Genomic DNA, 23,299 nt, shown 5'->3' with positions numbered 1-23,299 from the left:
TAGTGAGTTTATAGATGGTCACCAGGTCCCCCCTCAGCCTTCTCTTGCAAAGGCTGAACAGGTTCTTGTCCCACAGTCTCTCATTGTAGTGTCTGCCCTGTTGTCTCCGGATCATACAGGTGGCCCTCCTCTGGACCCTCTCCATGTTGTCCACATCCCTCCTGAAGTGTGGCGCCCAGAACTGGACACAGTACTCCAGCTGCAGCCTGAGCAGTGTCGCACAGAGGGGGAGGATTACCTCCTTGGCCCTGCTTGAGATGCATCTGTGGATGTAAAGGTGTAAATGAGTTTGATTCCCTTTTAAAACCTTGCATGTTTAGGAAAATGTGTGCCTCTCAACATTTACATTTTCCTAATACTAGGGTTGGCAGGACTGAAATGGCTACCTAAAGATCTAAGTCAAAGCAGCTGGAGTGGTCTCAGAGGAGCTGCCTGTGAGTTAAGGTGCAGCCCGATCCCTGATTCCTCCTTATATGTAAAGGGAGGGAGTAGTGTTTCAAGTCCATGTCACATATTACATTAGAACATATTAACTTCACTTAAAATGTGAGAATCTGCATGTTAAATCAGTAAAGTGTGTGCATAGAAGGAGTCTCCAGATCATATGCAGTAACATACGTTTAACTATTGGCAGACAGCTTTGTGGAGATGAAATGAGTTCAAGATTTTAGTGTAGTGGCTGGTACTGACTATTATCTGATGGTCAGCCCCAGACCCAGTAATACACTAGAGACAATACAAGATTGCTAGTGGCAGAGACCCAGTTCAATCCTCAGATTCAGCAGCAGGTGTGGATCTAGTGGCAGGAGCAGCACCCTCTCCTGGGCTCTGCTCCCTGTTCCTCCCTTTGCCTGCTTAAAGTGGCAGAGAGTTACTTTGCCTCAGTGTGCCACAGGCAAGTGGTTTTGGGCTGGGTAGTACTGAGCATGCAGCAGGAGTGCATAGATGCTAGGTGTCACCATTGCATGTCCTTACAGGTGTGCAAGCTGCAGTGCCCAGTGTTGGGGTAGGGGACAGGGCACAACCAGCTCTAGCCCTGTCCAGAGATCATAGTAAACACTATTGTGAAACTACTTATGAAATGTTCTAACTTTTAATATGGCCCAGTAATGCTCAGTCTAAATAAAACATGTGCTAAGTGTCCCATGCAGCAAGACCCCATTGAAGCAGTTAAGCTGTTTTTAGGGCATTTGAAGATTCCTTTATATCAAGGAAATTCCTGACCCAGTGGCAGCATGGAAACAGAGACTGAACTGTGGAGTAGTTGTATGCAGAAAGAGAAGAGGAAGGGAGTGCAGGAAAGGACAAGATGGGTGAAGTTTGAGTGGAGAATGAAAAGAAGCAAATACAAAGTCAGTTGGTGGTAGAAATCTCATATCCTACCTTGTAAATTCATGAAAATGTTCAGCCTGGTGTATGAGGGAGTTGGGGAAGCCAAGAATATGGCATACTGCTTTGTGACTAATATTATTGATGCAGTCAGAGAGAGAACTGGAAGGACTACTATCCAGTAGTTTTATGACCCAGTAAAGTGGGATAGGCTTGCTTATGGTAGTCCCTGCTGTCTGTTGCCACTGACACTTATCTGAATCTTCTACATTCAGAGAATGGATACAATATTGGAAATCAGTGTGTAAATGTGCCTCAAGCAGAAAAAGAAGCTAAGTTAATTAAATATTTGGTAAATTTATTCACTAACTTGTAGTGACCACATAGCAGCATCTGACAGCAGTTCTGAGGACAGAGTCTGATATTGGAAGTAAGTTCTGTATTTGTCAGCACATGCTTGTCTTTAAGCACATGATAAGGCTCTATTAAGAGCTGTGGCAACACATGCATGAATAAACTTAAGCATACTTAAATACCTTGCTGAAATGGAGCTTAACTGTGGTATCTCCTTGTAGAACAACACTCTGTAGTGAATATCTTTTCAATTGTAACCATAGTATGTACAGACAAATTCATAAAGTACATTTTGATTTTACTCATTTTATATCAGGAGAAAATATACTGAAACATTGGGTATTACTCCTATGATAACTAATGACGTTGGTGATTTTACCATGTTACTGCAAAAGACATCATTGTATTTCATGCTAACCCTACAGTAATTTGCATTGCCATTGCAAATGAAGAAATGCCCTTGTTTTATGAATATTTGCATACACATAATTCCTTCTGATTTCTCTAGAGTTGGTAAAATGTCAACTAATTAATATTTTAACTTAAGAAGTTAAGGATAATCCACTTACCTTTAAAATTCTTATTGGAATGCTAATTTACCATTTACTGTATATGAACAAATAATGATTCCTCATATTAAGAGTGTCTTATGAGAAAATATCAAGGGATGCAGGCAAGAAGAAAAAAGAGCCCTGAGGCTTCATTGGAAAGAGGCTTTAGTTTGTGTTCTAAGTAACATTTTTAGACTTGGAATTTATAATTTTGAATCTGATTGTTTCCTTTTATATAACAATGATCAGAACCTCTTCTTGAGTATCCCTGAAACTGAAAGCATTACGGTTTCACTAAACCCAGCCATGACCTCATTATCAGCATTGGAGTCTGAATGCCTGGTATTGCAGATGTTGAATTTCTCCTAGAAAGTGATGAGCATCTTTAAACCTATTGACTTCTAGTACACTTATGAAGACTCAGTATGTCCCTAGTTTGTCTTTCTGTATATTCTGTAGTATTACAGGTTTCCCTCACTTTATGCGGGTTCTGTATGTGCGAATTTGCTCTTATGCAATAACCCCTTTTTACACCAAAAATCCATAATATGCGAGGTAAATTCACTCATGCGATCAGTGTGGTGGAAGCCTGCAGTCAGCTGCTGTGTGCAGTGCATCGTGGGAGTGATGCACACCAAAATACAGTCTCCTGGGTAGATCTGTGCTCCTCGCTTGTTGTCTGTGCCATGTGTTTCTGTAGTTGCCATCCCCATTATGGCTTCTAAGTGTCCTGCTAGCTTATCTCCTACCCCTCTCCCTGGTCCATCAATGAAGCACAGGAGAACTCACAAACACTGGAAACAAAACTGGAGACCCTTCATCATGCTCTCTTCACACCAACTGGAGATTCACCACCACCTTGTGCTTGTGTGTACTGTCTGCTGTTGGTGAGTATCAAAATTGTCTTGTAAACGTGGTAGAAATGGATCTGGGGGTGAGTACATTTTAGGTCTCGGAATGTATCCCTATTTGTTACATAGTAAAGTGGGTTCCCGTTATGTGAATTTGAGTTATGCACCATTTTCAAGGAAGCGAGGGAAACCTGTACTGCTTTTGGGCTGGATGAAAGGAGAAGTCCTGCTTAGTGTACTCTTCCCCTACAGTTTTCCTGAGCTTGACTAAAAAATGTGGGTCTAAACTCATATTTTGCTAAGTTCTGGATGATGAGAGGTAAGGTAGGTTGGTGCGCTCAGGCAGGTTGCTGCTTTTGAGCAGAGGTGATAAATTTGTCCTTAAAGAGACTCTTCCATTTGTGTTAGTGTAGTACTTCTGGTGGATCTGAGAAGATGGGCCAGAATAACAATAACACAGTGCTTACTGGTCCAGTTGTGTATATTGTCTGTCTCTAAGAGAGAGTAAATGTTATACTGTTCACATCTTGAACTTTAAAGACTAATGTACAGTGCCAATGCAGAGCATTATTCCAAGGAATAATATAATCAAAGTTATTTCTATTTTTTGTATAAGAAATACATTTTAGAGGGAGGGGAAAGGGGGGTGTAGGAAGAGGGGCTATCAACTGATGATGTATTATTGACTGTGATATTTTGATAGAATATATTTGCATAGGCTTTTTTAACATCTTCCTACAGCAAGCAGAGATATCTGGGGTGTTCCTTTACTTTCTGTTTAAAGCAGTTCTTCATTTTAAGTGGGATTTGATTTTTACAACCTAGCCTAGCTGATGCTATTATAAGAAAGTCAGGGTGACTAACAACATAGAAATAGAACTAGAATCACTTGGAGCAGAGGGGAAGAGGCTCTGGAGAACACAGGAGTGTGTAGAATGGTTATGGAACTGTTTGTTCTCTTGCACACTGTCACCATCTTCTGTGCATTGAACGTGGTGGCACACTTCATAGAATCATAGAAGATTCATAGAAAGAAGGACCGGAAGGGACCTGTAAGATCATCAAGTCTGGTAATGGGGAAGTCTTGAGTACCTTATTCATTCTACATTCATTTCTAACATGATAGGTTTGACTAATTTTTCACCCTTTTACACTTTACCTGCACATGTATCACGGGCAGTTAAAGTGAAAGGGCATTTGAGAACAGCAGTAAGCATAGGGACACACAAATTGGGCAATATGTGGTAACAGATGCCATTGTGTCAGGTGCTTTACTACATGTACTATGGGGCAGTCCTTGACCCAAAGACCTCACATTCAAACAACAGATAGAGAAAGGAATTAACATTATCATCCATTTAGAGACAGGGATTAAGGGATTTAGCTGGAGTCACACAGGCAATTTATTCTAACAAAACTAGAAACTGAACCCAAATGTCCTGAATTTTAGTTTGGAGCATTCCTCTTTTATCATTTCACTTGCCAGTCTTGCCTGTGTAGACTACAAGCATTTTTCACTGGGGACTGCATGTCTCTCTTTAGTTCAGAACCTATCACAATGGGCTCACATTTTAGATTGAGCCTTTGTACAATCCCTTAATTTAAATTTTCTTAGTAACAGTGATGGTAACATTCAAAGTAGAGCGGAAGACACACATTTTATATTAATTTTAATGAAATATGCATGGATAAGTCACTTCCACTTGCTTTGAAAATCTAACCAAAGCTTAAAAAATTGCTTTGTTTTGGTCTTTAATATGTGTTAAAGTATTTAGTATATTTGAAAATGAAAATGTTTTCCTCTTGAAAATATGTCCAATCACATATAATTTAAAACAATACTGTTTTAAACAAAAGGGATTAGCCTGTCTTTTAAACAGAACCAGTGTACTGTATAATTTGCATTAAAACACTTCACAGCACACGCAATTGTAGGATATCATCAGACTTCGGTTATATGAATGCTTTGTAGGTTTTATTTTTTATTAAATTAGAGCTTCAAAACTGTAAGTTATTTCTAAAACTAGACTCTTTTAATACCACAGCTAGAAACTATTTTAAATATCTGTTGAAGCAGCAAAGAAGAATTACATTTAACAAAAAAAAAAAAAGGAAAGAACAACAACTTTGTCAGATTTATGGCTGAGATGATCTGTGTACAACCTAATAGGCCATAGGATGCTCCAGAATAAATTGAGATTAACCCCCTTGAAACTGGAAAATGGTACAAATAATACAAGAATCCAAGGTAGTATCTTTTGTCTGTGTATTCGTTATTTACAGAATGCCTGTTAACTTTGTTCTGTTTACATTCATTTTAAGCATCTGAAATAATCCAAATTTAATCCTTATTCAAATTAAGTATTAACTGGGAATTTAAATTTGAGTACCTGACTGAGCAAAGCAGTGATGATCTGAAGATCATCAATAAATTAATTTCAGAGATGTTTTCCTTCGTGGGAGAGTTTTGTATAGTTATAGGTTTGTCAGACAGATTTTGAGGCAGCATCGTACATTATAGCAGGGCTGTCCTGCCTTGTGGCTTGTAGGCTGCATGTGGCTTACAAAGAGTTAATCTTGGCTGGCCAGGCTCCCGTGGTCTTCTTTCCTCAGTGGTCTGGCTGCTGAAGCAGCTGGGCTCCCTAGGCTCCCAGCCCTAATCTGGCTTTCACTTCCTGCCCTTGCTCCAAGGAGTGGGGCAGGGTAGGGCAGCATGTCTTCACATAGCCTGCTGTTCTGGGAGAGCCAGTGGCCAAGGATGTAAGGGGGTGGATGGCATAGATGACATGTAAGTGTTGACAATGAGGGAGCACAACTCTGCTCTGCTGCTGCTGCTTGCTGCTGCTGGGTGCTGGTTCTGGCTGGGCTGCAGCCCTGCGCCCCACTATGGGTGCAGAAATTGCACCATTGCCGTAACCCCTGCTGCTGTTGAGACCCTGGGTTCAGCTGGGCTGCAGCCCCATGCCCTACCATTGGTGCAAAAATCGGGGGGGCAGGTGCTCTCCCCTCACTGTACCTCCCCATCTCCAGTGGGTGAGGTACTAGGGGAGCTTGCCATAGGGGATGTGGAGTGGGGGTAGCAACCCCCAGATACTAAATAGGACAGTACTGAATTATAGCAATGAATAAGTATTAAAGACTTTGAATGCAGTCTTTCAGTGTCATTGTAGCTGACTGTGAGGAGTCAAAACTATTTGTTTGCCTGCTTTGTCCCATGTTGATTCTGGGCCAAGGTAGATACATAACTGCTGTAATTAGGGGATACAGTAGTCACTAATTTCTTGCTGGGTTTATGTCATCATATGATTTTACCAGCATAATTGACTATTTAGGTCTCTTTTGGAGTCCCTTTATTCTAGTCTAGCATCACTAGCACCTTAGCAAAACTCCTCCAGTTGCCTGTTTAAATCTGTGATTTTACTAACACACATTTGTTCATTTGTGTTGCAGTTTGTCACATGTTGTAGTAGTTTGGAGTCTCCTAAACTATTCCTCTTTCACTTTATCATTTAATCAGATTTAACATTTTTCCCTTCAAGGCAAATAATTCAATGAATAACTCAACATAAATATTTCATCCATAAATTGTCTTAAAGTTCATCACAAAGCAACACTTTTGTAACAATTGTAACTATTCTGCTGGCATATCAAGCTGAATTAGATCTTTATTGGAACAACATCAACAACACAAAATACTAATTAAGTCACCCCTTACAGATTAATGGGAAGCTCTTGCTCAATCAGCTAGTCTTGATTTTTGTTTCTCCATACAAAGGTCACATTTGTCAGCAGAAAGGTTAGAAGATGAAGAAAAGTTCAGGTGCTGATTTTTTTGGCAGGAGTACAGTATCTGTCTTATGTAACGGACAGAGTTAAAATTTGGTGGATGAATCAACTGGGTATGAGTCAGTAATAATTATGTAGTGTTATTATCACCAAATTAGGTTATGTATCAACAGTGACCACACTGGAGTTCAAGAGATGCATGTAGCTGTCAAGCAGCTTAAATGTACTGCCTGAAGAAAGGATGGTAGTTAAATAGAAAAAAAAATGTTTTTCTTTCTCTCTGGTCATTGGTTCCTATTTTTCATTTTATTTCTTCTTGTTTCCTTTTTGCTTATTTTTTAAGAAGTCACTTTAATAACAAATTATTTTTTGAGCCAGGTCATTGGTGCAGCTCACTGATTCTAGGGCATGTGTATCTTGAAAGCTTTTTGTATCCTTTGGCCTCTCCTCTTTTCTCATGATTTTCATTTGCAGCTGGATGGGTTAGAAAGTTTGGCTACTCTTGTTATATATAGTAGATTACATATTACTTATGGTTGTGTTTTAAGCATTGCTAAAGATGTAGGGAAGGATTTTTCAAATTATTTACTGTTCTGGGATAAAAAATTGAATATAGGATCTGTCCTTATATGCCAAGGCATGGATGAAAAGGTACAGATTTATGAAGAATGGCAAGCTATAATTCCTAGGGTTTCTTGACTAATGAGAACCTAGCTTCTCAAAAAGAATACTGTATTACTGTGTTAAAGAAATTATGTTAATGGTATATACATTAGTATTTACCCAAATCGAAGATAACCCTAAATTTAAGATGACTCCCAGTAATTAGAATCTATACATGGAAAAATTATAAAGTCAGTATAAATTTCCATGTATAGATTCTAATTGTTGTGGGGTCATCTTACATTTGCCCCCTGTACTGCTCTGGTGGAAAAAGCAGTGGCAGGAGGGCAGAAGGTAATGGGGGAGATAATAGGGCTTGACCCCTGCAACCTTGGGTCCTTCTTCCCCCTGTCTCTGCCCCCCCACAGTTTTGGAACCCCACCTTTCCCCTGCCACAGGCTCTGCCTCGCCCCCTCTCCATCTCTGACCCCACAGCTTACTCTTGCTTGGGCTCAGGCTCCAGCTGCCTCCAGCCCTGCTTCGGCCTGAGATGTGGAGCATAGGTTTACTTTGGTCCTGTAGCAGTGGTAGGGGCAGCTTAGGCTGAAGAAAAAGAAAAGCTTGACCTGAATTCAAGTTAAAATAGTTAATATGGTAATTGCTGTAAAAGCTACTGCAATTGTTATGTGGACATGTCATATTATCCACACCTGGTTTTCTCCAATACTCTAGTAGGATTACAGAATTATACATTCATTTTCTCTTCTGCTAATTTTCAGTATAGAACAGTGTTAATAAAATAATGTTTCATTGAAAAGTAGAGTCTCCAATTCCTTTTTAAGGATTTGGATGTTCCTCTAAACAAATTTAAGTGAAAAGATATCCTGCTGCTAGGTAAGTAACTTAACACATTAAAACAAACAAACAAAAAATGATTTCAGGTTTTTTTTCCATAAAAAGGTGTTCACTTTATTATATCAGAAATCCCCCCTTGTACAAGGTACAAATTCCCCCATCCACAAAAAGCCACTGGAGTGCATTTTCATTATTAATGCAATTTAATATTTAAATAAGATGTATTGGTCTTTCATTCATTCTAATTAGTACCTCATCCAGTACATGCTGGAGTCTTAAAACAAACAAACAAACAAATTAACAAAAAACCTGCAAAACTGGGTTTTGAATGAGATTTTGGATGTAGCATTTGTAGTTACTAGAAATGCTGTTAAAACTTTTTATCCATTTTATTATGTCAAAAAACAGTTTTATGTCATAATGGAAAAGAAAACATATTTTCCCTGCAATGCATTATGAAAAAAATGAAGTATTAGCAATAGAAGCTGAATTACATTTTGAGTTTCTCTGAAGCCCATTGAAGTAAAAAACAAAAAAACCCCAAACCCCTCAGTTTGACTTAAGTGACCTTTTAATCAGACCCTCTGTATTTGGCTGTCCGTAGGAAAGTAGGGCTGTAGGAGACCTCATGAGGTTATTTAATCTAGCTCCCTATTCAAGACTATCTCCGACTAAATGATTCCAGCCAAGGGTTTGTTCAATCTGTTCTTTAAAATTTCCAGGTATGGAGATTCCACCATTCCTCTGCGTAGCCTGTTCCAATGCTTCACCACCCTCAGTCAGAAATTTCCTCCCGATTTCCAATCTAAATTTTCTCTACTTCACCTTAAGCCCATTGCTTTTAGTGCTGTCCCCTATTGCCACAGAGGAAAGTCTATTTTGATTGTCCCTGTAATTTGAAGACTGTTATCAAGTTCACCCTCAGTATCTGCAGACTAAATAATCCTAGCACTTTCAGCCTTTCCTCATGACTGTTGCTTCCCAGGCCTCTAATAATTTTTGTCACTCAGCACTGAACTCGTTCCAAGCTGTCCGCATCCTTCTTGAGGTATGGAGCACAAAACTGGACACAGTGTTCCAGGTGAAATCTCACCAATGCTGAATCGAGGTGAAGAAGCACTTCCCTTAATTTCCAAATGACACTGCTGTTAATAAAACCTAGCATTGGTTTAAACTGGTCTTAGGGTCTCATATTTAGCTTATGGTCCAAGTATCTTTATTTTTCTCTCCTCCCTGCCCCTCCAGCCCCAGCACCTTTTTGTTTCTTTTTCTGACTGTTTTAATCTCTCTGAAGTCTATACAAGTATTCATGAGAACAAGAATAAGGGTGATTGAACTTGGCCCTTAATAACAGAATTGTTTCACTTCACTTCTAATAGTTATAACAGCTCATTTTATGGTACTCAACTCTTTTTGTTGTCATTGACTTATTCCTCTTTTTTATACCTTTGCAAATTTTAAATGTCTTTGTATGTTCCTGTTTGATTGGGATTTATTCAAAAAACCTTAGCTTTCTGAGAAATCTCTTGTGAAATCTCATAGCCTAGTTTTTGTTCTTGTGTGCTCGTACAAAACTAACTTATGTTTCCTTCTCTGATATTTATTGGTGATACTTTACATGCTTTCCATAATGTTCCTTTGATTTAGCTTCTCTTTATTAAGTTTTCATTAGTACATTGAACTAATCTGTATTTTGTATTCTGTTTTCCATACCTCTCTTACTGTTCCATGGTGCAAGGGATATTAGACCTTTGATAAGTGACAACTGAACAGCCTGCCGATTCAGACTTGGCTTCCATGTGACTAAATTAAGTGTGTAGCCTGAGTGGTACACAGTTGGTACTCCCTGTTCAATTGAAGGGATATTTAGGGTGTGCATGTGTATGCTGTGAGAGTGTAGCTGCTTGACCTAGGCCAATTCACCATCCTCCCTTACAGGGCACAGCGGAGCAGAGCAGAGGCTCTGGTCAATCAGTTAAATTTAACTATTTACAAAACTGTATTTACAGGACCCATAGAACTTATTAAGTTTATACACAGATATATTCTAGAACTATATACAAATTTATACCATCTAAGGTAGGTGAGTCTTGTTACTCATATACATGGGCAGGAGTAAGTGGATATAACAAACAGAAGTGCTTTATCTATGTAAGCCTGGGCTCCCTGGGGTCTTCTTGTTGGGGTATAGCCCCTTACTCCCTAGCCTTGCAGGCTGTAGGTGAGAGAACAAATAGCAGTGGCACCAGGTTAAATAGGAGTTCCCTAAATAGAACTTGACAATAAATAAACAGTGGTTAGAACATACATGAATATTACAGCAATACAAACCCACACCCAGGCCTAGCAACCCCTTGAATCCAAAGTGATAATCACAAGACTCTCCACAGCATTTCAGCAGCTCAACAATTATTAGACAGAACAAGGCAATACATAAACATCTTATTATACCATATTGAACTAATTAACTTCACAAAAAAAGATACAGCTTAAAGTCCATCTCCATGGATATGCACAGAGATCCAGGACAACCTTAACTGTTTACGTAAACCTTAACAGTTACAATCCAAAATCAACCATAGCACAGTAATCACCCCACGTGGCGGAGTAATACCAAGGGGAAAACAGGTGACCCCTAAGGGACTATGCTAATCACCCCTAGCCCATTCTACTAGCTGGACACCTGGGAGACAAAATCTCCCCTGAATACCGGGGCCACTCCTCCCCTGTGGAGATGTTTATCTTTTACCCTGTGGAGACCCTAATCCCTTTCCCAGGCAATCATAGCTCCTTGGTCCTCCTTGGCTGAGCCACCCATCTCACTGTGCCTGGCCACCTTCCAGGGTTTGAGTGCCTCCCTGGGGGTGCCTTACATCCAGCTAAGGCATGCCCCAGCCAATAGAATGGGGCAATTAGCATGTGTTCCCTTCCTGGAGCACATCCACAAGCCTGGAAGTAGTGCGCCACCACCCAGGGTCTGGACTGATTTTGGCCTTCTGCTCCCTGGGAAACACAGGCCTAGTAGTCCTTGAGGGGTACTCAACTCACTTCAAGAACTTGGGGTGCTTTGCTCACTCTGAAGCCCAAATGGTGATCTCCCTTAGTCAGCTGAACCAAGGGGACCCCAAGGCATAATCTAGACCCTCTCCCAGTAAGTATCCCATGCTAAGTACAGAGGAGGACTTTATTGATTACAAGGAATAGATTTGGAAAAGGGTAGAGCAATATCAGAGAAATATCTTAGAGCAAATGGTGCCATGGTAGCCTTTGATCATGCATCTGAATTACTGAAAGCTATATATCTAGTTATATCTCAAGTAACTTACAAGTATCTTCCAGAGGCAGATGGAGATTCCCTCTGGAGGAAAGCAGTTCATTGAACATGAATTTCAAGACAGAGAGAAAGTTTCAGATGGTCCAGTTCTCATCATGGCTGCTGCCCCACCTCATCATGGCTGCTGCCCCACCTCCTGGGCAGTCCTTAACTTATGACCTCATTTACTGATCCAGCCAAGCAATTTGAAATGCATCACTGGTTGCCGGGTAGACTGGCAGGGTCTCTAGCCCCCTCCCAATTATGATGACATTGCTTAGAACAATAGGGAATCTAAGCCCCCACCCAAGTGTGTGAGGCCAGTCACATAGTCAGAGGGAGCAGATTTCCCCCTTCCTCAGGAATATATCCAGCTTAGGTTACAACTCAGGGTTACCTCAAGCTGCCCTCTGCAGTGACCATGGTAACCAAATTGTCAAATTGGTCATCTACCTGATAGCAGAGTTTGGGGAGAGACAGAGATGGCATTCTGCCACAGCCTGTACCCCTATACCTGCCCTTCAACAATGGGCTGGAGAGGGGGGGGCCATACCAGAGAGGCCTATGATCTGCTCCTTGGATTCACTGCACTGTGGGAAGCTGCTTGAAAGCATGGTCCTTCTGCATTGCAAGGTTCTCCGTTGCCCCTGAAGAAGTGGTAGAGTGCTGACCTCCACTTCCTTATGGTGGCTTTGAGGAGTTAACTGTGGTTTTCATCAGTATACTGCACCTCAAAATTCCTAGTCCCAATCCCAGCTCTGCTTGGCAGAAAACTGCAAAAGAACTTGAAGAAAAGGTTAGGCCTATCTTGGCTTGGGCCTGAACTGTAAGTAGCACCCAACCATGCCACTTGGCTGGGACATAAACTATGAAAGGGACAAAAGGAGGCCCAGGCTTATCTCACTGGGCCTAAGCTGGGCAGCAAAAGTTGGTCAGGCCTATATCACACTGAGACCTGGATCAACAACAAGAAGTGCCAGGTCTTTCCCTACCTCAAACTGTACCAGGTTTTACTCTGGCCCAAATCTGGCAGCCAAACATATGGCTGAGGTTCAGTCTCAGTGCAAGGCTGAAACACAATATCTATGTGTGATGTTTCTCCTGATTGCCTTGGCTGTGGCCTCCTGCATCTATTCCAACTCTCTGCTGCCACGTCTTTATTAATTTTGTTGTTATTAGTCAGGCGGCATTATTGCCACAGTAGGATACTGACAATCTATCATGGTTTCTATCAGTGGCCCAACCTATTTGATACCTTTCTTGACTGACACCCTGGATTTAAGTTATCACTTGAATCACAGTCATATGGAGTTGAACGATTTGCTTTCTTCTTTTTTTTCTTTTACAGTCACAACTATTTGACAAATGTGCATCGTGGCTATTTACAACTGTTTTCTTTGTTTTGTTTTTGTTTTTGTTTTTTTTAGTCTTTTATAAAAACCGTTTATGAAGTTTCTTCTTTAGTAATATACAACAGAATAAAATTAATTTTGGAACTTTTTTTTAACTAAACAGAAAATGTTAGTTTCATTTTTTCCCCTTTCTTCCTATACAATATCCTATTGGGTTACTCCTTTCGGGATTCTCCCATGTTCTTCCTTCTAGGATGGGGTAGTAGCCTCAACTCCAGCTCACTCCTTGTTTTACCCTCAAACGCCCTCAAAGAACTGCCAACATAAAAAACAAAATCAAAAGCAAAACCAGAGTAATCTCAACGTGGTTTTCTTTTTCAGGAACATCCACAGCACCTTTCTTTCTCGTAGCTTCTCTCTTCCCTATACCTCTACTTTTCTCCGTATGAGAAGACGATGTCGGGGAGATCGCAGGGGTCAATCCAGTGTGCTGGGGAAGGCATGACTAAGTAAGGAATCTGGGAGTCTCCAGGTTATGTAAATAGACTTGAATTTGGAGCAGTCACACTTCAGGCCAGCAGCGGCCTGAAAGATAGGAATCTGAGTTTCACATTCTGGGCATCCTCCTACCCCCCTCTGGGTCTCCCTTGGTTTCCCACCACTGCCGTAGGGCTTGCTGCTGCCTCCCCCCACCCCTGGAACATTATTTACTTCAGGCCCAGAGAGCAGCAGCAGCTGAAGTGGTGGCCAGGTAGACAGGTTAACCCTACCCTGACTGCTTCACTGGGGCAGACAGCAGGGGAGAAGGGATCTGGGGTGCTGAGGAGGGCAGTGGGGAAAGTGGGATCCAATCCAGGTCAGCAGTGGAGGGGGATGTTTACACTAAAATGTAGTCTAGAGTGGCTGCACCTTAGTGTAACCTGAGCTGGGTAGCACATATCAGAGATAATCCTGCAGTGGAGTGGTGTAACTTTAAGCCCCGTACTGAGTACTTAAAAACCAGCTTCAGGTGTTAATGTGTGGATGATCCAGGGGTTAGAGCTCCAGTGGCCACCCAGAACTACTGTGTAACAAGGCCTTAAGCCTCCCTCAAGGAGGCCACTGGTAGAAAAACAAGAGATTCCAGGGGACAACAAATGGGAAAACAGGGATGTGAATGTGGGTCAGAAGTTAATAATGAGTGTTCCAAGGGGGGAGCAGAGCTGTCAGAGACAGGGTACTGGGCTAGATGGACCATGCATTTGACCCAGTGTGGTACTTATTAAATCCTTATGGTCTTCAATTTCTATTTGTATTAAAGATTGTCCTGAAACAGATCATACTTGTGAAATTCCCTCTTTCACCCTAAATTGCAATTGTTGAAACCTATGGTTCCCTAAGACTATATGATACAAAACCATGGAAGTTTCCATGGATAGCGTTTGTTTTGTGCATGCACACACAAACACATGTGTGCACACGCACATGCACACGCACACACACACACACACACACACACACACACACACACACACACACGGTTTCACAGAGAGCTTTTGTTTTGCATGCGTGTGTACAGTAGTTAGATAAAAAAGCAATGTCTTTTGAACATGACTACATACACAGCTGTATGAAAACATTATTGTGGATTATTGCCTCTATATGAATTCTATTGTGTATACAACCTTCCATGAGAAATATTCATTCATGATTCATATCTCTCACTGTTATGATTGCTTTTCCTACACCTGAAACTCCAGTGCACTCATATCTTTCTTCCCCACTAGGTCTATGATCTTGCACTCTAATAATTTCAAGTACCTCAAGCCACTTGAGTAGTACCAGAATGGATTTTTTGTTTTGATTTGGTCTTTTTTATTCTACATTTGACTTTTTCATGTAAGCCTTCTGCTCTCTGTATTCTTGTGATTTCCCTGCCTATAAAGTTATGCATCACTATGCTTTCTTCACTTATGAACTTGAGTTCGATTCTCTTTCCTGTAGGAATATGCTTTTAAAGCTCTCAGAGGTATAGCAAGATATTTCAGTTCCTGGGGAAGAGGTGGGAGGGGGACAGTAATTAAGGGGTACTTGTATGTGAGCCATTTTAATTAAAGTGGCCCCCCACCCCCTGAGCACATGTAAAATGCCCAAGCTGACCACTGGAAAAAAAAGGGGAGCCAGGGGAAAGGGAGTGGAATCTTACCTGTCCCTGCTTTCTGCTGTCAGGTGGCAGCTGCTACAGCTCTTGCTGCAGAAGTGTGAGTTTGGCTGCTGTAGCTGATGGAGCAGCCTAGTTGGTGTGGATTGCCCAGACACTCCCTGTGCCCTTTTTTCTCCGCCTCTCTCCCAGATACACTTATGGGTGCAGAGCTATTCTGCCACAGCAAAGCCTTGGGGTGGGGGGGGGTGCATTCCACTAGTCTCACTCAGACACACTAGAAATGTACTGCAGGGCATGAGGCTGTGCTTTCCAAGCTCCCTACAGCCAGGCTGCGCAGTAGGCCTCTGCGAAGTGGGTAGGATTTGCTTCAGATTCAGATGATTTGAGAGACAGTGATTTGAATCTGATTCGGAGACTGCCGAATCTCCAAATTGCACAGGCCCCATCCCCCACCCACTCTCCCAGCCCTGGCAATGGCTGCCCTGCGTGCCTCAGATCCCGACACTTTGAAACACCCCCTAGACTCTGCAGGTGCTGCCCAGGGGGCGGGTGAACCCCGCTGCCCCCATGCAGTGTCTGGGGGGCTCTGCATGAACCCCCCAACCCCCTCCGTCCCAGCCCCTCCCATGGCTGCCCTGCCTGCCCCAACTCCAGCCCTTTAAAGAAAAAAAAACTCCACCCCCCCAACTCACTGGCTCCTGCCCAGTGGGGGCTGATCCCCACTGCCCCCCACTGCCCCATTTTTTGTTAAAGCCCGAGGCCACTGTAGGAACCTGTGAGTTCAGGCTTTTTTTTTTTTAAAGCACCAGGAGCTGGGGCAGGTGAGACAGCAATTGGGGGGGAGGCTGGGGGAGCAGGCAGGGGATGGGGCCTGGCAGGGGTTCCCCCATGTTCCCCTCCCCACTCCTCCAGTCCCCTCTCCCCTATTCCCTACTTACCAGCTCTGAGTCCAGCTCCATCTCCCTGGTGCAGCCGGCAGGGACTGTCTGAATCATCAAAGCTGTCCTAATATTTTCCAAAGATTTGGGGAGCTTCCAATTGATTTGGACTTTTTTTATTGGTCCCTTGATTCATTTTGCATTTGGAGTTTTGGCCAACAAATCAGGCCGAATCTCCTCTGAATTGAATCAGCACCCAAAGCTTCACACAGTCCTACTGCAAAGGGCTGCCCCTGCCATGGAAAAGATTCTTTCAGGGGAGGGGGCCATGTTCTAAATTGGTGCCTGGGGCAGGTGCTCCCTTCATCCTGCTCTGCTTACATTACAGAAAATTCTTGCTTTGATACAAGTAAAGAAGGTAAAATCCCAGTTCCAAGTGAATGGGACTGTATTGAGTGTTTTTTTTCTCAAATGTATTTGGATTCTGTGTTTCTCAGTGGTGTGCAGTCAGTAGAATTCCTCTTGCAAATAGAAAAATCCTCTGAAATATTGGTCTGGTTTAACATACAATTTTAAATTATTTCTTAAGTCTTTTATTCATCTGTATTTGCTTTTTGGCTTTCCCCAATTTCTTAGTCATTTTCAGTAAGCTCATCTTGTTGGGAACCTTTTGCTTTCCCTAGTAACTTTTCTGCCTGCTTTGCTTCTTCGCTATTTCGTTCTGTTTCCTTTTGTCTCCCATATTCCACAGCTAGTGGTTCTGTTGTCAGTGAGACTTTTGCATTTGTTGTCTTGGCACCCATATAGACTCTCTTTTCTAAATTTTCTTCTGACTACAATTCTTACTTCCTTTATTCCTCTCCTCCTGCTCCTGAACTCCAGCTTACTTCTATCCTTTCTGTTTTTAAAGAAAAAACACACAAACAAAAACCCTTTGGGATCCAAAAATAGTTGATGATTCATTCTGCATTTTAAACTTCAAATATCTCTTGCCAATTTTCACTTCATATTTCTTCTGTTAAGCAGGCCCAGTATACAAACTTTGTTAACTAGAACAGCTCTCATCAGCTCAGACATTTCCACAATCATGCCTTTGTTTTCTCTGGTCTTCTGTACTCTAAAGAGAATCTCTTAAACCCATACTCCATAACAGCATGGCATTTTTAGAAAGACCTTTGAATACTAAAATATAAAAGTAGCCTGTTTGTCAGAAATTTCTCGGGCATAACTTATCATATCTTTTCCAAGTATTGCTTTGAGTTCCATTATAATACACATGGAACACTCTTATGAATGATAAAAAAGGTAGAGAATTTAAAATTAAAATCTGAACCTGATAGTTTTCTAAAATTGCATAGACATAATGGGTTTACTTCCTGCTTTACAGGTTTTGAGATTAATGCTTTATATGGACTTGATGACTTTTTAACTCAAAGTGGAAGTTATGGAAAAATGTCCTGTTGCCATGTAGATAGAATAATTTCCATTGTCACCCATCTACAGAAGGTTCAGGAAATCTGCATTTATACATACATGTGTGAACAAACATGTTAATGATTTTAACTTGTAAAAGAGATATAAAAAAGAAACAAGTCAGCCACCAAAATTCACTATTGCTCATTATTCCTCTGAGTGCATTTGAATTGCTTTGTCCAATTCAAAGCAATGCCTGTAAAATAAAATTTCCTTAATAAAATTACTGGGTATAAAAGACAGAAAAGTGCACATTACTTTCCAGACAAACCAAATGCTTAAACTTTGCGAAGAATATATAGGTGACTTTAGCTCTTCAGTGATGGAGGGCTGCACAAATTTATTGAAATTCACTTTACATGAAGCCTACTTCCAGAAAGGGGAGAATGCCACATACTTATTTTTTGGTTTGCTGTGATAAGTGGTGGGGTGGGAGAGGGGGTTTTATGATCTCATTTAGGATTCCTTTGTGTTATCTTACATCATTCAATAAGAGAGAACTTTCAAAGCATCCTTCCTGACATCAACTAAGAGAGAAGGCAATTCATGGAGCATTGTTTGTTAAATACATCTGTGCCATCTTCCTAATAGAGGGGAGGGAATTTGAAATAAGTGGGAAAGGCTCTAGATGTTTACTTGTACAGTTTAGGGATTCTGACTGAGCAGGCATGTGTCTACCCTGTTCACATAAGTTGTGAACAAACATTCACAAGACCCGGCTCAGGTTTAGGTAGCTTAATTTAAGCTACCTAAACCTGAGCTGGAAGCAGCATGTGGAAGGATTTGCTGCTTGCAGGGGGAGGTGTGGGCAGCTGGAGATAAGTTGGAGGCTAGGAATAGACTGGTGGGTCTGTGGCAGGGTCTGGCAGGTCCATGGAGGGGAGATGCAGGGTTGTGGCAAGTGGCTGGGCTTTCCCAGCCTGAGAGCCATGATATGAATGCATGCAGGTGTTCAGTAGGTCAAGTTAACCCTTGGTAGACTGGGTTATACCTTTATTGATGTAAAGTTAGTTCACATCTGAGGTGAAATAACTTTAGATTGGCTATGCCATTTTTAGGGTGACCCTGTGAACTCTTGCAGGCTGACCCTTTGTTAGGGGAATCACAGCATAATGCTTGTACATACTGTAAAGGAGAGAGAAAGTGGGGAAAGGGATTTCCTTCTGAGAAAACATCTTTCCTTGCATTTAGCACAGAAAACCAGCAGACCACAGGGAGCAAGGAGAACTGGAAAACACCTTTCTGGAATGAGTGGCCAGTGGAGCCCAGGGTGAATCATTTCTGGCCCCAGGGAGGAGCCAGGAGGAGAGTAGGATGCTGAGAGAAGCAGTGTGACAGGGAACTCCCTGGAGGGAGGAGAAAGCATAGAGTGAGGCTGGGAACAAGTTCCCTGGAGTCAGGCAATGGGGATTGGAGGAAACCCGAAACAGAAGATGTGGAAGGACACGGAGACAGTGAGATCCCAGAATGGTAAGGGCTCATCTGAGGCTAGCCAGGAAGAGTGGCAGCCAGGTGGCAATGAGTGCTATATGGACTCTAGGTAACTTCATTGGCTTTGAGTTCATTTAAAGCCACAAGAAGAGGTACGGACTGGCTTTATTTGGGGGGGGGTTTCACTGATTTTTTTTTTAAAAGTAAACACACTAAAAGGAATCCTGGATGTCAGGTGACATGAGGATAGGGTGCAGGGGATGGTGGAGTCCCATATTTTTTTGTTTGCTTTTTATTATTGAGTCAGTAGACACCAGTCTTCTGCCTTAGTTGTGTTTGTTTCGTTTTGTTTTTTGGTGAACATCCTCCTGTTGTAATAAATATAGACTTACCATCAAAGTCATGGTAGGTGAGATTGTACCACCTGGGAGGGGTTAGGAGTGATCTAGGACCCCTTACCCTTCATAGTAGAAGAGAAGATGTCGTCCCAGGAAGGGCATAAGCTTACAGTTGACACGTACCCTTAAAGAAGTCGTTCTAGTATTGCACAGCAGTAGTACACTTGAGTCTAATTTTTTGTCTTGTGATACATAAAAGTAATAGGTAGCAATTGTGCATGTGTTTATTTTGCACTTGGTTTGGGTTTGTTTTGTTTTGTGGTTTTGGTTTTAATATTTTTTGCTGTATAGGAGTTTTTTGGGTATGTGGTAAGGATTGGTTCTAATGAATTTTGAAAGCATTCTGTACAATCAGAAAATTACAACACAAGAAAATATTTAAGGTGGGCAGGAAAGGGATGAAATGGAAGATAATTAGTTTAAGCAAGACCCATCTTTAATTTTTACCTGCTGTCAGACAGCAGGGCTTGAAGTTAAGGTTTATTGCATACTGTGCAGCTTTGCATCTAATGACAGTAATCTGAACTCTTTAAAAATATTGTCACTTGTCCGCTCTATATTTAAAATTTGTTACAAATTTTAAAATGCAGTAATAGGAATCTCTGCACAATGTATATTTTTAGGCAAGGAACTATTAGGATGACATTAACTGTTTCCCCCAGAATACTGGCACTTTCTTTCTTTCAAAGCAAGGGTATGCAAAGGAAGTGCCAACTGTGCACACAGCTGTGCATATGAATATCAAGTGTTATAAAGTGTAAGAACTATATTTCAATCTCATTGAAGTCAGTGAATGTCCCATTTACACATGAACAGACACTTTTTCTATGCAAAGTTATCTCTTCTGACCATCCCTTTTACCACAATTTTAGATCTAAGCAGAAAATGGATTTTTTTTAGGTTGTGTTTTTTCATTCCAAATTGGGACAAGTAGTCAAAATTTTGAAATCTAATATGAAATTCCCCTTCACTGAAATATCTGTTGTCACTTGAAGCATTTTAATTCTGTAAATTCAAAATGCTTTGTTTCAGTGCTTACTGTTTTATTTTCTTTAAATGTAAAACAAAGTAACTTTCCAGATGAAAAGTTTTCAAATGAAAAAAATGAAATGTCTTGTACTGAAAACTTCAAAACTTTTCCAATTGCTTTAAAAAATAAAAATAGATATTTCGTCAATTCCATAAAATCTGTTTTGTCCAAAAGTTCTGCACTTCTGCATATGTTAAGAAAAGTATGTATTTAAAATGTAATACAGGCTACTAAAAAGCCACAGACCGTGGCTTCCTTTAACCCACTGTTGCAGCCTCCAGCCTTCCTTTTCACTTGCAGTCTCCAGCATTTAAGGTCTAGGGTGTTCTAAGTAAGAGGCTGTATTCCTCACTCCCATATTCAACAGCTACCTTTCCTCCAAGAATTTGTCCAATCACTTTTTTCATTTAGCTAAACTGTCACCTTCCACACTTTTGGTGGCAATTAGTTCTACACTTTAATTACATGCTATGTGGAAAAAAAGAACTTGCTTTTGTTAGCTTACCTACATATTTGTTGCATTTTGTGACACCCCCCCCACTTTAATTACAGTGTGTTGGAGCAGCCTTGATGCACGTATATAGGTGCCCCTAGTTTCTGTGAGAGATAGTAAATAATAAATTCCTATTTATGGTCTCTTTGCCATTTAGTATTTTGTAAACCCTTATCATGTTGCCCCTCAAGCAACTCTTTTCTAAACTGAATAGGCTGAGCTTCTTTAGTTTCTCCTCATATGGAAGCCTCTCCATACCCACTAATCATCCTTGTTGCCCTTCTGGGGACCTTCTCTAGTTCTTTATATATCAGTGGTTTTCAACCTCTTTTTTCATTTGCAGACCTCCTAAAAAATTTTGAATGGAGATGTGGACCCCTTTGGAAACTTTGAATGAAGGTGCCGGACCCCTTTGAACTGTAAGTGTGGGTATTCACATACTGTTGATTGATCATAGCTATCTCTCACAGACACCTTAAAAATAGTCTGTGTATCCTCAGGGGTCTGCAGACCCCAGGTTGAAAAACACTGTTCTACATCCTTTCTGAGGTGTGGGGACCAGAACTGGGTACAGTATTCAAAGTGTGGATGTACTGTGGATTTATAAAGGAGCATGATGATGGTTTCAATTTAATTTGCAATTCCCTTCTTAACAATCCCTAACATTGTTTCATGGTTGCTGAGCACTGAGCTGATGGTTTTTTGTGAACTGTCCACAGTGACTCTTTCCTGTGGGAATATGAGAGGAAGTCCTAATTAGAACATGACGAGATCTAGAACATTCAGCCCAAGTATACAGGGTACAGTGACAGAAAGTAGTCAGAACTGTAAAGTCAGTTATCTTAAAAGCTCTCAGGCTTTCAATAGTTTAATTCCCCTATTTCTGTCTTGTGGTACTTTCAGATTTTAGACTTACAATTCATGATACTTTTATGTATATACATATGGGGTTTTTTATATTCTGTGTCACTTGTGTCAGACAGAAGTGGTATTTCCTTCCCAGAAGTTACATCTGGAGGAAAAGAAAATGGGAGGGGGAGGGGAACATATCCCAACCCACATAGCAGGTTGATCTACGTTGCACAGAACTTGGCTGTTGGTTCAGGTTTGCAGTGCTAGACAAAAGTTCCCAGAGAGGGAAAAGAAGGCAGAAAGAAGTGAAATAGATGCATGATACCTGGCTCTACTACATGGAGATCAACCTGCTTGGGTATAAAATTAAATGAAAAAAGAGCTACATCTATTTAGGTATTATTGTTTTGGAAAGCATAAACTTTCTCTTTCAGTCACAGGACAGAGTGGGGAGCATCAAGGAGACAAGAGCCTGCTCTGTGCTAGCACAGAATTGTCATACTAGAGCAGATTTCCGATATGCCCCTATTCTGGTGTGGAGTGAGAGAGATGGAAGAGAGCCAGGACGTAGACTCCCAGTGCAGTTACATTAGCATAGAAGTGGTTAGACATGTTAATTGAAAGATGTCAGGGTTGCAACCTGGAGACAGCTTAGATAAAGTTCATGCCTCTAAGACAGTCTAAAGTGTCATTCTGCTTCCCTTCTGTCCATTTATACTAGCAGACTTCTAGGACACACTCACTCCCTATAGTGTCAGGCAAAACAATATTAGGAATATATGTCCACATTTATATCAAATTTTATATCACTAAGCAACAAAAAGAGAACATACATTCATTAGAGAATCTGGTAATATTTATCTCTCTGGCTATCTAATCTATAAAATTAAAAGGTGTTTCCAAGTAAAGAGAAAATACCCCTTGTTAAAACAAGAAATTAATATCTTTAAGCCTGGGTGTATAAGAATACTATTCCAAAGAGTTCCAGTTGTACTTGCAAATCTGACATGCCTAGACATACTGCTGAAATTAGAGTAATCAGGAATATTTATCTGGACACTAAAGACAATGTAGTTCAACTTTGTGGAAAAAAAAGAAAAAACAAATCTGACTAATATGGTACACTGAATAACAGAAGAGATTAAAGCTATAGTGCAACAGACAAACTTAACAGAAACTAAAAAGTGACTGGAATTTAGAAATTATTCCTCCCAAAGGGGAACATGCTTTTTTGTTGTTTTGCAGTCCATCACTCAGAGTGATTAAATGTTATTGCTTAGGTATGAAATAGCCTCTAAGAACTGGAATTGATGCCTTTTTAATTAGTCACAGAAAATTGAGAAATTAGTAAGGAGGCAAACCGATTGATGGCAAAGGCTTAGGTGTCCAAAAGCTACAGCTTTACAAGGTTAGCTAAGGGAAATCTTGATAGGCACATTTACTGGAGGTGTTTTTGTCTAGCTACTGTTATTCAGACATGATAGAACACCCCTGTTAGAATATTGGCAGATGGAAGCAATTTAATGTGCTTGAATGCTATAGGTTGATTTTGTTGGATTTCATTAAAAATGTGAAGAAGCCATAACAGCTTTATACACACACACACA

This window comes from Gavialis gangeticus, unplaced genomic scaffold (assembly GCF_001723915.1).
Source record: "Gavialis gangeticus isolate Ggan-Ray unplaced genomic scaffold, GavGan_comp1, whole genome shotgun sequence".
Classification (NCBI taxonomy): domain Eukaryota; kingdom Metazoa; phylum Chordata; order Crocodylia; family Gavialidae; genus Gavialis; species Gavialis gangeticus.
This window is presented reverse-complemented; position numbering follows the sequence as displayed.